This window comes from Prunus avium, chromosome 5, assembly GCF_965620075.1.
Source record: "Prunus avium chromosome 5, drPruAviu1.hap1.1, whole genome shotgun sequence".
In the NCBI taxonomy this organism is placed as follows: domain Eukaryota; kingdom Viridiplantae; phylum Streptophyta; class Magnoliopsida; order Rosales; family Rosaceae; genus Prunus; species Prunus avium.
The window spans coordinates 17,583,430-17,594,949 of record NC_142288.1 but is presented as its reverse complement, the minus strand read 5'-3'; positions in this window follow the sequence as shown (position 1 = coordinate 17,594,949).

Here is an 11,520-nt window from a genome sequence, read left to right as displayed (position 1 = left end):
ACCTAACTGCCTATGTGCAAAGGCAGAACTAGGAATTTTTCGAAGCGTGGGCTAGCTAAATTTTTTGGCTAAAATAAAATTATACATTAAATCATATAAACCATGCAATTCATAGCTACATTGACTAATTTCCAATAAGATTTAACATAAATCAAATACATATTAGATGCAATAAAAAAAAATACATATTATCAAACTAAATATATGTTTAACAACATAATTGAAAGTGTGCCTATTGAAGTTGTGCCCTGAGATCCTTGAGAGAATTGAAATATTTTGTTATTGTCATATGAATCCATCTTGTTGCCAAAACCACTAAAAGAGTAGCTCATTATTCATCCATAAGCTATGTAAACAATACACTCTATAGATATGCCAAAATCATCACAAGCTCTAGATTTCAAGTTCGATAGCTACAAAATCTATTAGGGGGTGAGCGAAACCACAGCTCAGTAGGGACATAAACCTTTTTACAGAAATTGATATAATTAAATTAAGTGACATACAATCACATAACATATAAAAGATAATAATGCATGAATGTTCTTCATCTTTTCCCGTTAATTCATATAACTAGACAAGCAGACCCACACGTCCCATACCATGCTTATACCACTTGGTCCTGAATGCCCATTTATATGAACTAACCCCCATCTCAATCATCCCATAAATCCCATTTTGTTAGTCACCTTGTCTAACTCCCAGTGGCCAGTCCCGAATCACCCAATAAAAACCATGTGCACTGTGGGATCCCTGAGACCTGGTACTTGCCAAGAGTTAGACTCAACTACACAAAGACTATTTCCATTACCCTCTTTTCTACCATTATTTTCTCCACCCAACAACTCCAACTAATGTCAATGACATGATATAATTATGCATTTCACATATCCATATATCTCACAACAATGTAACATTTAAAACATCACCAATGTATATATATAATTATGCTAACATTGTTCAAATAGTTAAGAGTACGCCCAATACAAGGAACGACAATCAAACTGTACCACACATAATATAATGCTCACAAAATTTAATTAAACCAATCTCTGTAAAAGACCTCCAAGAAACCCCTACCTTGGCACCAAAGCTTTTGCTAGAAATGTAAGTTGTTTCCCAATTTTCCACCACATTCACAAACTCAGTTTCTCACTCTTTTTCTTACTTCTCTCTACCACTATTTCTCTCTCGCTTTCTTTGTTCATTTACTATGCACATAATGTCCTATATATATAAGGATCATAGGTCGGCAATAAGTCCTTTCTTATTGGATGGTGTATTAGCGGTTTGTATGCTTACCATTCAAGTAATATATATAGTTATTTATGTAGTCTACCTTTGCAGATAAGGAAGATTCCAATTCCTCCAATCCCTAATCTATTCTTCTTGGTGAGCTAATACCATAGTCATGCTTACTTAACATTTTTTTTTCTTTGACACGTAACTACACTAACAAAGACTATTTTACTAATACATATCCATATATATAATAGAATTATATATTTATGTAATAGACATATATATATATATATATATATATTACACCAAGATAATTACTTATAAATACATAGCAATTATCTTTCTTTAATTTTTAGAAGACGAACTCTCATAGAAATGGGTAAAGAAATCTTGTTAGTTTTAGGTAAATGGCCTCCATCCAACAAATTTTACATTAATAACTTTAAAATATTTGACTTCAACAAATTTCACATATATTTGAATATGTATGTATCTTTTATATTAGTATTTTACATATTGGCACCCCAATCTTATAATTCTAGATCCGCCTCTGTGTAATTTGTTTCAAATGTTCAACAAGTTATGTTCCTTTTTGTCATTCATAAATGCTCACAGAAGATAGATTTAGCCGTCATGCTTCGTGTTACAACAATTCAACATGAGTTAAGATAACTCTAATTACTTTGAAAACACTACATATACAATTTTCAAGAAAAATTGTCATCTATTCTACATGTTGTGAAAAATTTACGTGCACCACAGTGGGGGACCTATTAAGGCGTAAGGAGGTGCAATCGCCGGAAAAACCAATGTAGGTGGGCCTACATTCATTGGTTGGTGTTGGTGTTGTGGTTGTGGGATGGATGGGTATCTTGATTCTTGACAAGTTTTGGGAGAGAGAGCAAGAGATATGTGTGAGATAGCAAGAAGAAGAAATGAGGTTGAGGTTTTGGAAAAGCAAATTACAAAGTTACCCCACTTAACGGGCAAGTTCGTGTATTCACGAATGAACACGGAAACGATCCATTAGCTTAACGGGTGGCTAACGGGTCAACACGATAACTCGGACCTGAATATTGAAATTTTTTTACGAATTTGAATCTGTTAGCCTTACGGTTTTTAATATTGTTGTGCATATTTTGATGATAACAAATTATTCCTTATTTATCTAATGTATTTAAAGTGTGATAAGTTGTAAGGAGCAGGTAATCCCAAATGGATCAAAAATACTGTACATAGGGGAAGATGTTTGTCACACTGAGCAAGAAGCCGACACTCAAGCATATATTTCTTCAATACAGAAGAGTTAGGTTATTCCTGTAAAACTCTTTATGAATTGAACATCTAAAGGCTCTTTACCTAGATTGACCTTAGGTTCCTTCACGCATTCATATCATACATGAATTAATTGTTTTATCAAATATTGGCTAAGTATGAAAAATGTTTTTCCAAATATTTATTTCATCAAAATAATTTTTGGCGGCTTTTATTCCTTATACTTCAAATAAGAAAACTTGATTTTATGGGATTTTAATATGAAGTATATTTTGACTTAATGAACCATCCTTTTTAGCATAAATCGTATTTTGCACTAGAACCAATTTTTCATATCTTGATTTGGTGAGAATTTGATTTTCTAGTATTTTTATTTGAATCGAAATGGGGGGTACTTCCTTATTTACATTGTAAACTTAAGTAAATTGAGTAATATAAAAATAAATTAGAGTATCATCCTAATTACAGCTGTAACCCTAATGACTATATTTTCAACAACTATATTTCTATACCTATAAATAAGTAGGCAGATTTCTTGTAGAAAATGAACTGAAGATATTCATCCAAGCCTACAAGCATTCATCATACTCTAAATTTCATTTTCTCTTGAGCCAATCTTGTTCAATTTCATACAAGAGTTCTAGTGTTCGAATTCCTTTTGTATTATCTACTCAGAAAGGAGAGTTTCCATTGTGTGAGTTTCAATTGTATATCCCTCTCAAATAGGAGAGACTTTTTATGTTCCGAGATTGATTTCCATTCAAACTTGTAAAAAGGGTTGGTTTGACCCTGTGAGGTGAGAAGGGTGTCTTTCACCTTGAGCGAAGGAGTGGTGTGCTCTAGCTTTGTAAAGGTTTCAACTCCACCTGCGAGGAGTTTTTCAACATAGTGGATCGAATTCTCAAGTGGTGTGCTTGAGGACTGGACGTAGGTCAGGAGGACTGAACCAGTATAAATCTCTGAGTTTGAATTTCTATTTGCTATTAACCTTATTCACACACACAACCCCCCCCTTCTAAGGTTGATTCACTGGGCAACAGAATCGTATTAAAAGGTTGTGCACAATGTTACCAGATCTATATACATTGTTGAATATGAACACACCAAACCACACTTGCATAGTTACCAAAAAAAAAAAAACCACACTTGCATTTTCAGTGGCAGCAATAGAACCGTTGACGAAAAGAGTGTATGCGTTGACTGGAGTGGTAGTGGATATCGAGCCATAACATTTTACGTCCAATAAATAATGATAATCTCCCAATCCAACTCTCCGTCGTATCATTACATTCGTTCTTTTTGTTTTGTCGTCTTTTTATGGGCAACAAACAAAATTGATTTTGATTGGCCTCGCTTTCACAATCGACGACATGAAGCATATAATTCATATTTTTATTTATTTATATTGCGATGTCTATGACTAAAGCACAATATTAATAAGCATTATTCACTTTTGAATTCCGATGGCTAAACTTTTATATGAGCCTTTTTAAGTTGAACTTTAGTTGGGTAGTCAAACAATTTTAGTCTGGCAAGCCCACACCAAGAACACAAAACTTATCACCATATATATAATATTATATAACTTAGTTCGCTCTGAAATATCGATTGCTTTCTAATTGTGAAAATTTCAGTCAAATTATGTGATAAGAAAGATAAACACGAAATCAAGTGGAAGGGGCTTGGATCCTTTAAACAAGAGATCCTGGGTTCGATCCCAGGCGCTTGCGAACAGAGCAGATTTTGTTGGGAGAGGTCCCCGCTTTGAGCCCGACAGTACCTTGAGGGTTAGTCCCCGCAATCGCGCGGGGGATACCTTGGTTTTCACCAAAAAAAAAAAAAGATAAACACGAAATCGTATGTGATAGATTACAAATACGAAACAACTCAGATATTTTTGGGCAAAAGTATCCAAAGGCAAATGATTTTCAACAGTGGTGCAAGGTGGACTGATTGGCATATCAATATGTGAACATGTGTGGACTGATTGGCATATTTTTACGTAATGTTTGTATATTGTCATATCAATATGTGAACATGTGTGAACTGATTGGAAGCTCTTAAAGAACAAAACTTCCAAATTGTCTAACGTATGAAGAAAATACTTCTCACCATCTATTAAATCGCATTATTTAGTAATTGAATAATATAAATAAAAAAAAACTGTTATAGTAATTAACGTATTCCTTATTAAGACTTTCAACATGTTCACTCTATGCAATAGGCATCACTTGGGTTCAACTGATTAGTTGTATGTGTGGCTATTGTAATCGAGTTTTTCGATTTTTATCAATGTTATTTTTATCGTTTGGTGACAACAAAAATTCACAAATCTTGTTCTTTTTTTTTTTTTGGATTAAAAAAAAGTAAAAAAAACAGACAAAGAAAAAGGAGCCTCAAGGAACTCCACCACCTAATACGTCCATTTGAATGGCTAGCATTACTTGCAGAGGCACAAAATCCATCCAAATGTGTTGTTGTTATGGATGATATTTGAGACTTCATAAGCAATTTATTTTAGCTATGCACTGTATTTATTAATACTTCATTTTGAAGCAGCGATCGATATGCCATGCTCATATCATTTTCATTTTTTCAGTCTATAAAAAGATTGTTTAGTTAATAAAACACAAATTCAAATGTTACAATTGGGTGGGCCAACGGGCCTAGACCAGTGGAAAATGGCATTAATTTGCAGATAAGAGGTCTCATATTCGAACCCCACATGACATCTTAGTTGTGTGTGTATGAGAAATCCTCCTCCCTTATCGTTTGTACTAAAAAAAAAATTGATATAACTAGTTGGATGACATGGTGTATGTTATAAATGTGGTTAGTGCTAAATAGCCAAACACCAAATGTGCCCCTAGAGTATAATATTACAATAATGCTATTTAGACCACATTTAATGACTACATTACTCACCACCTCCCTAATAGACTAGAGGTAGGCTGGGCTCTATCAATATATGTGGGAGCCACCTGTGTTATATAGATATAGTCAGTAAATATGGTCCAAATAGCAACACCTATAACATTATTAGTAAATTTGGCTTACTTTGTTTCTATTAATAAAATTCATTTTTTAGAAGTAAAAACTCATGACTAGGATCAACCTCATCAAGTTACCTTATCTAATTTATGAAGAAACATTTAATATACCTATCATCTTTTAGCATAAAATAATGTATCTATTATTTGTACCTATTTTTCCACTATTTTTATGAATAAGATACCTATTTTTTACATATCTTTTGTAAATATACCTAACCTATAAATAACATACTTTTTTTTTATTAATAAAGAATATACCTATTTTTAATTTATGAAATTTTAATTACACAATGTACCTATTTTTTATATAAAAAAAACTTTTTTTTGTTGTAAATAATGTACTTATTTTTAATTTATAAAAAATACTTACATAAATTTCAATTACAAAGTAACATATCCCTTTTTTTTTTGGTAAATAAAGTACCTATATTATATACATATTAATATTTTTTTATAGGTTCATTATTTATTGGATATGTAATTTAGGGATTTTTTGTTTGTTTGAAATTTTAGGGATTGGCAATGTATAGAGGGAATGCCAACCAAAATAAATGGGGTGATTGATATGCTATTAATAGGGAGTATTAATTATAACTAAGGTAGTTAATGACATGCTTGAAAATAAATTATAAATAAAATATGAAAATAGGTAGCATATAAATTATAATGTAATTTAGTTAATAATACTAGGACAAATCTATCTCACATGGAAACCTATTTTAAATTTGAGTTTTTAATAAAGATTTAATGGTGTGTTTACTAATCAGGAATTAGAATTTTCATCAGGAATTGAATTCTAACTATGGAAAATTCCTACGTTTACTTCACATCAAGGAATTGAAAAGTAAGTGGGGCTCACACAAAATTAGGAATTGAATTCCTGATTTGGGAGGAATTCAATTCTTGGGTGGGAGGTGGTATTCTAATTCCTGGGGAACTAACTCATTAGGAATTCATCTTTTTTTTTCCCATTATATCCTCACATAATTTTCAAAATTCCAAATTTGTCATCTACTTTAATCCAACAACGAGGATATTTTAGTAATTAGTAATACTCCTATTCAAATTCCATATGATTTAGTAAAAAACTTCAATAGGAATCCAGAATCTAACTACTTTCAATTTACTCGATTTTTTTTCGACAAAAAGAACCGACATCTTGGGTGTGAAAAATCTAGAAAAGAGGAGAAAAGCAAAGCACTTTTCTCATTACGGATGACCAGCTTGTGTGGACAGTGAGCTAATGCGTCAACTATCTCTCAAGTAAATCTAGATCAAGAACCAAAATCCACGTCAGTCAGTCCACGGTGGGTCCCACTGGCGTCGACGTGCCGGCTAGGCCTCCTGCCCGCAGCTGACGTCTTGTTGTTGACGCAACAATCCACCAGCTGTCGACGCACAAGCACCTCCTCTCCACCCACCCCTTATCCGCTGAGATCAGATCGGACGGTCCAAAACTAGCGGCGAAATCTCAAATCGATCATGAAGGATGGGGACAAATAAATTGCCAATTGACCAATGCCCATTACCCACGTTACATTAGGGCCTCGGGGCCGTGGACCCCACCCACCCCAAAATGTTATTTATTTTATTTTTTGTTTTCAAAACGTGTTATTATTATTATTTTTAAATGACTTTGAACTTTATTAATGAATAGTGAAAAGTCATGAAAAGAATTATTGTATGACATTTTGTGGAAAAAATGGGCTTGGAGATGTGATGTGCATGATGGTGGTTTGATAGTATGACGCCCGTGATGACGCCAAAGCACTAACTAGTGTCCTAGTGAGCTATAGTTTATTTAACTTATACTTTTTTTTTTTTGGTTTGGTCGACAAACATTTCGATGTCTAAGACTAGAGATTTTAAAAGAAGAGAAGAAGCTGTGTTTTGGTTTGTTTAGAAATGTTGATATGTCAATGATGAGTTAAATATTAATGTTCTTCGCGTTTTATTGACTCCTACCCTCATGTACAAAAGTATTTGCACTTATATATGAGTGTTTGAATAATGGATCGCTAATAGAGAGTTTCCTGATCCTCCATGCATGAGTGGAGCGAAATAGAAAATACAAGTATATCAAATACATAAGTATTCAAAAGTTACATGTTATAGCTAAATATTTCTAATTTAGTCATATCTAATTTGTCTTGAAGTGACCAAGGGCACTCATAGTATGTGAGTGGGCCGAGCCACACACAGGCTAGAGGTGACTGTGGCCCGCCTCAGTTCTCATGAACTCCATTGAAGTTTTATATAAAATTTGAAAATCAGTATTTAATTTCATATCTCTTTCAGCTATTGGTCCCCCCAATATTTAGCCCTGCCACTACTACCACCAGCTCTATAAGACTTTGAACAAAATATGCAAGAATACAAGTCTTAATTTACTTCTCCATCAGAAATTTCTTCATGTGATTGTCAAGTTATCAACTCAAATGGGGTATAGTTTGCTTTGTTGGAAGGATTATTGTTTATAATTTAAAGGACTATATTCCTTTCTTAATCAATATTTGTATAGATGTTTAATGAGCTCGCATGCGTCATGGTATTGTTTTGATACTTCAAATAATGCTAGAGAAACTACTTAAATATGATTACCACTTTGGCAAGAAACTAATCAAGTCGAAATTGAATTTAATTAATTAATTAATTGATATTTCCCAATTAAAATACATCTCTATCATCTCATCAAAGATTCAAGTTTGTGTCTTCCATCCAATCCATTTTTATTTCATTTACGCTCATTGCTTAAATTAGAGCACACGGAAACTTCAAGTCCTCCAAAACTCCAAAACTAAAGTCTTCCTCATGACTTATTGCTTATGGTCATGTTAGAGCAGCTCCAGCGAGGAGCTGGGACACGGGCTGGGGGGGAAAAAAGAAAAAATGGTGTTCTAACGGTGAGCCCAGGCTCGGGCAGGGAGTGGGTCCTAGCAAGTTGGGCTGGCCAAAAGGCCAGTTCAGCCCGAGGTTCAAAACGAGGGTTGCTGACGTCAGCAACAAATTTTTTTAAAAAAAATCGAAAAAAATGGATAAAAAAAAATCAAATTTTTTAAAAATAAATACTTAGTCATATTTTTCACTTCCCACACCAAAAAATCTTTTTAAAAAATTTTGTCCAAATTAATTATTGAGGTAAAAAAATTTGTAAAAAAACAAAAAAATGAATAGTAATTGCCCTTAGCCATGGCAACGGTTGGAAACACAAAATACTATTTGCAAGGGCAACCACTATTCACGTGAATAGTGGCTGCCCTAGCTCCCCCCTTGCCATGGCTAAGGGCAAATGGGTGGAGTTGCTCTTAGGGAGACCAATTTGGGATACCAACTTGTGTACCAACTCTCTAATAGAGGTGGTGCCCACCAATACAATGGGTCCCACCATCTATTAGAGAGTTAGTACACAAGTTGGTATCCCAAATTGGTCTCCCTAGCATTTTCCATTTATTAATTATAGCTCAAAAGCCTGTGGCAAAAGGGTAAATTGCCATTATCTTCTTTTTTTGTTTGTTCTGATAATTGTCATTATCTAATGTTAAAATATGGCATCAAAGTCGTTGGTCCAAAGAAACCTTTGTAGGAACAAGTTGATAAATAATGTTAAACAACTGTTGTTTTTTGTTTTTTTTTTAAACTAATCTTTTTGGTATCCCTGTGGGGCCCACCCCAGCAGAGTAAATAAGTGTTGGACAGCTAGCCTACCGAAAATAGTAAAACATCTTTTGGTCGTATAACAAAAAATGGGATCTGATAAATGCACAACTTCTTTTGGTCGTAAAAAAAAAAACATTTAAAAAAAACATAAAGGAGATTTCCTGTCCTATTTATTTATATTTTTACCCTATAGGTGTAGGACCATTACTCTATTTTCTTCATTAAATTTTCAATATCTATATTCTCATATTTCAATATCTTTAATTTTTTTTTTTTTTTTTTTTTGGAAGTTAGGAAGGGGAAGGGAGGGAGCTCACACATGCAGGTACCATGCTACTTGGAAGCGTAGCAAAAACTTGTGGCAATCCAACCAACATGCCGTTGTCATTGGTTCAATATCTTTAATTTCATAATTCATATTTTACTATCTAACTGGATTTTCTTATTTAATAATTTTTTTTAAAAGAAGTTTATCTAATGAAGTTACTTTTTGATAAAATAATAATACAATTCCTTTATGAAGAGAGCCAAAAGGTATTCAATTGTTGGTTTCATCCACAATGTTATCTAATGATCCCAACTATCTAATTTTTAGATCTCTATTCAAGAATTATCATTGAAACAACTACCTGATAACTATGGCACCAATGGACGAGTGGTCTCAGGTTTAAATTCTCATGGCACTTTGGTAGTGTGTGTGAGAAACTACATTCTCTCTTGTAGTTTAAACTATCATTTGTATAGAATACATTTGTGTCAACGGGTTCTAGCCCAATGAAAAATGGCATCCCCTTAGAGTGGTCTTAGGTTCAAACCCTCATAGCACCTTACTAGTGTGTGTGTGAGAAATCTTCATTCCCTTTCAGATTTTTTAGGCTCCCTTATCCCTCAGGGGAGGTGAACCGGAGCTGAGAGCATCCCTCAGGGGATGCTCTCAGGCCTCGTTAACGAAAAGCAGCTAAGACGGCTCTGGTTGTTCCAAGTGATAATAAAGAATTCAAGATAGCTTTTTTAGACTATCATTTGTATTTAGAAAAAAAAAATTCATTTGAAATCCATGAACATGGCAACAATTTATAACTCTTTTAAGACCCTTTTGTCAATCATACATGTAAAATAAGGGGGAAAAGAATAGTTCTTGTTTTGTCGGCTAGGTACGTACTTTCTCATATTGCAAATTAAAGTACGTACCTAGCAATTCTTGTAAATGCAAAGTATGTACTTTCTCATATTGCAAAGTTCGTACTATTCTTGTAAGTGCCTAAAGCTTCATTACATAGTGTTTCAATATTTGAAAACCCCACCAATTCTAGATGGCATTCGGAGGTAGAAATCAAATAAGAATCACATATTATGCACGAAAAATTTACCAATCCATAAATTAACATTGTCAAAAAATCAAGTGTCTGTCAAATTCGTTGAACAATTTGAGCCATTTGGAATATAAAAATCCCAACAATTTTCCGTGTCTGTCAAATAAGAATCACACCATTGCGTGTTTCATACTTCATGAAATATGAAACTTCCCTTTGCAAGCTCTTAATCCCATGTGTGTTTACAAAAACATTAATTTAATTACTTACTATTTCTCATGCCCCAAACGTACTTCCTCCTCTAATGGTAATTTGTGGGGTTTAAATAGAAAATCTATTTTATTTCTTATTTTTTTAGTTTGGGGTGTATTTAAGGGTAGTTTGGGAAGATAGTGGGATTTTATTAGAAATTGTGAAAATTTAAATTAAAACATGGAGTGAACTTAGAACATGGAGTGAACTAAGAGAAGTGTGGAGTTTAAATAGAAAATCTCAAGAAGTTTTAACATGTACTGAAAATTGTTCATAGAAAAACAAATCTGAGGAGGGGTAGTGGCCATTCTTGATAGTGAGGGTAGTGGGGACAGTGAAAGTGAAGGCTAAAGTCGTGTCATCAGTAATGGCTTAATTGATCATGTGCAAGAATTGAGAAAAATCTGTTAAAATTCATGGCCCAATTCTTCTATAATTCATTTATTTTTCGACATATTCTAAGCGCCTCACCCAATTAATTATTGTTTGATTAAAGCAGATTTCTCGACGCACATAAGATATTATTTTCTCAATTTAGTCTCTATTAATATAAGATATTATTGGGGCATACGATATTCATCTTATATTGCTAATACTGACATGTTCGTAATTAATATAATTTTTTGGCCAATTTTAGAGGCTGATAAATTTAAAGTAAACACCATCAAAATCTACCACTTTTTGAATTTTCTTCGAATCAATAACATTTTGAATATCTAGATTAAAGT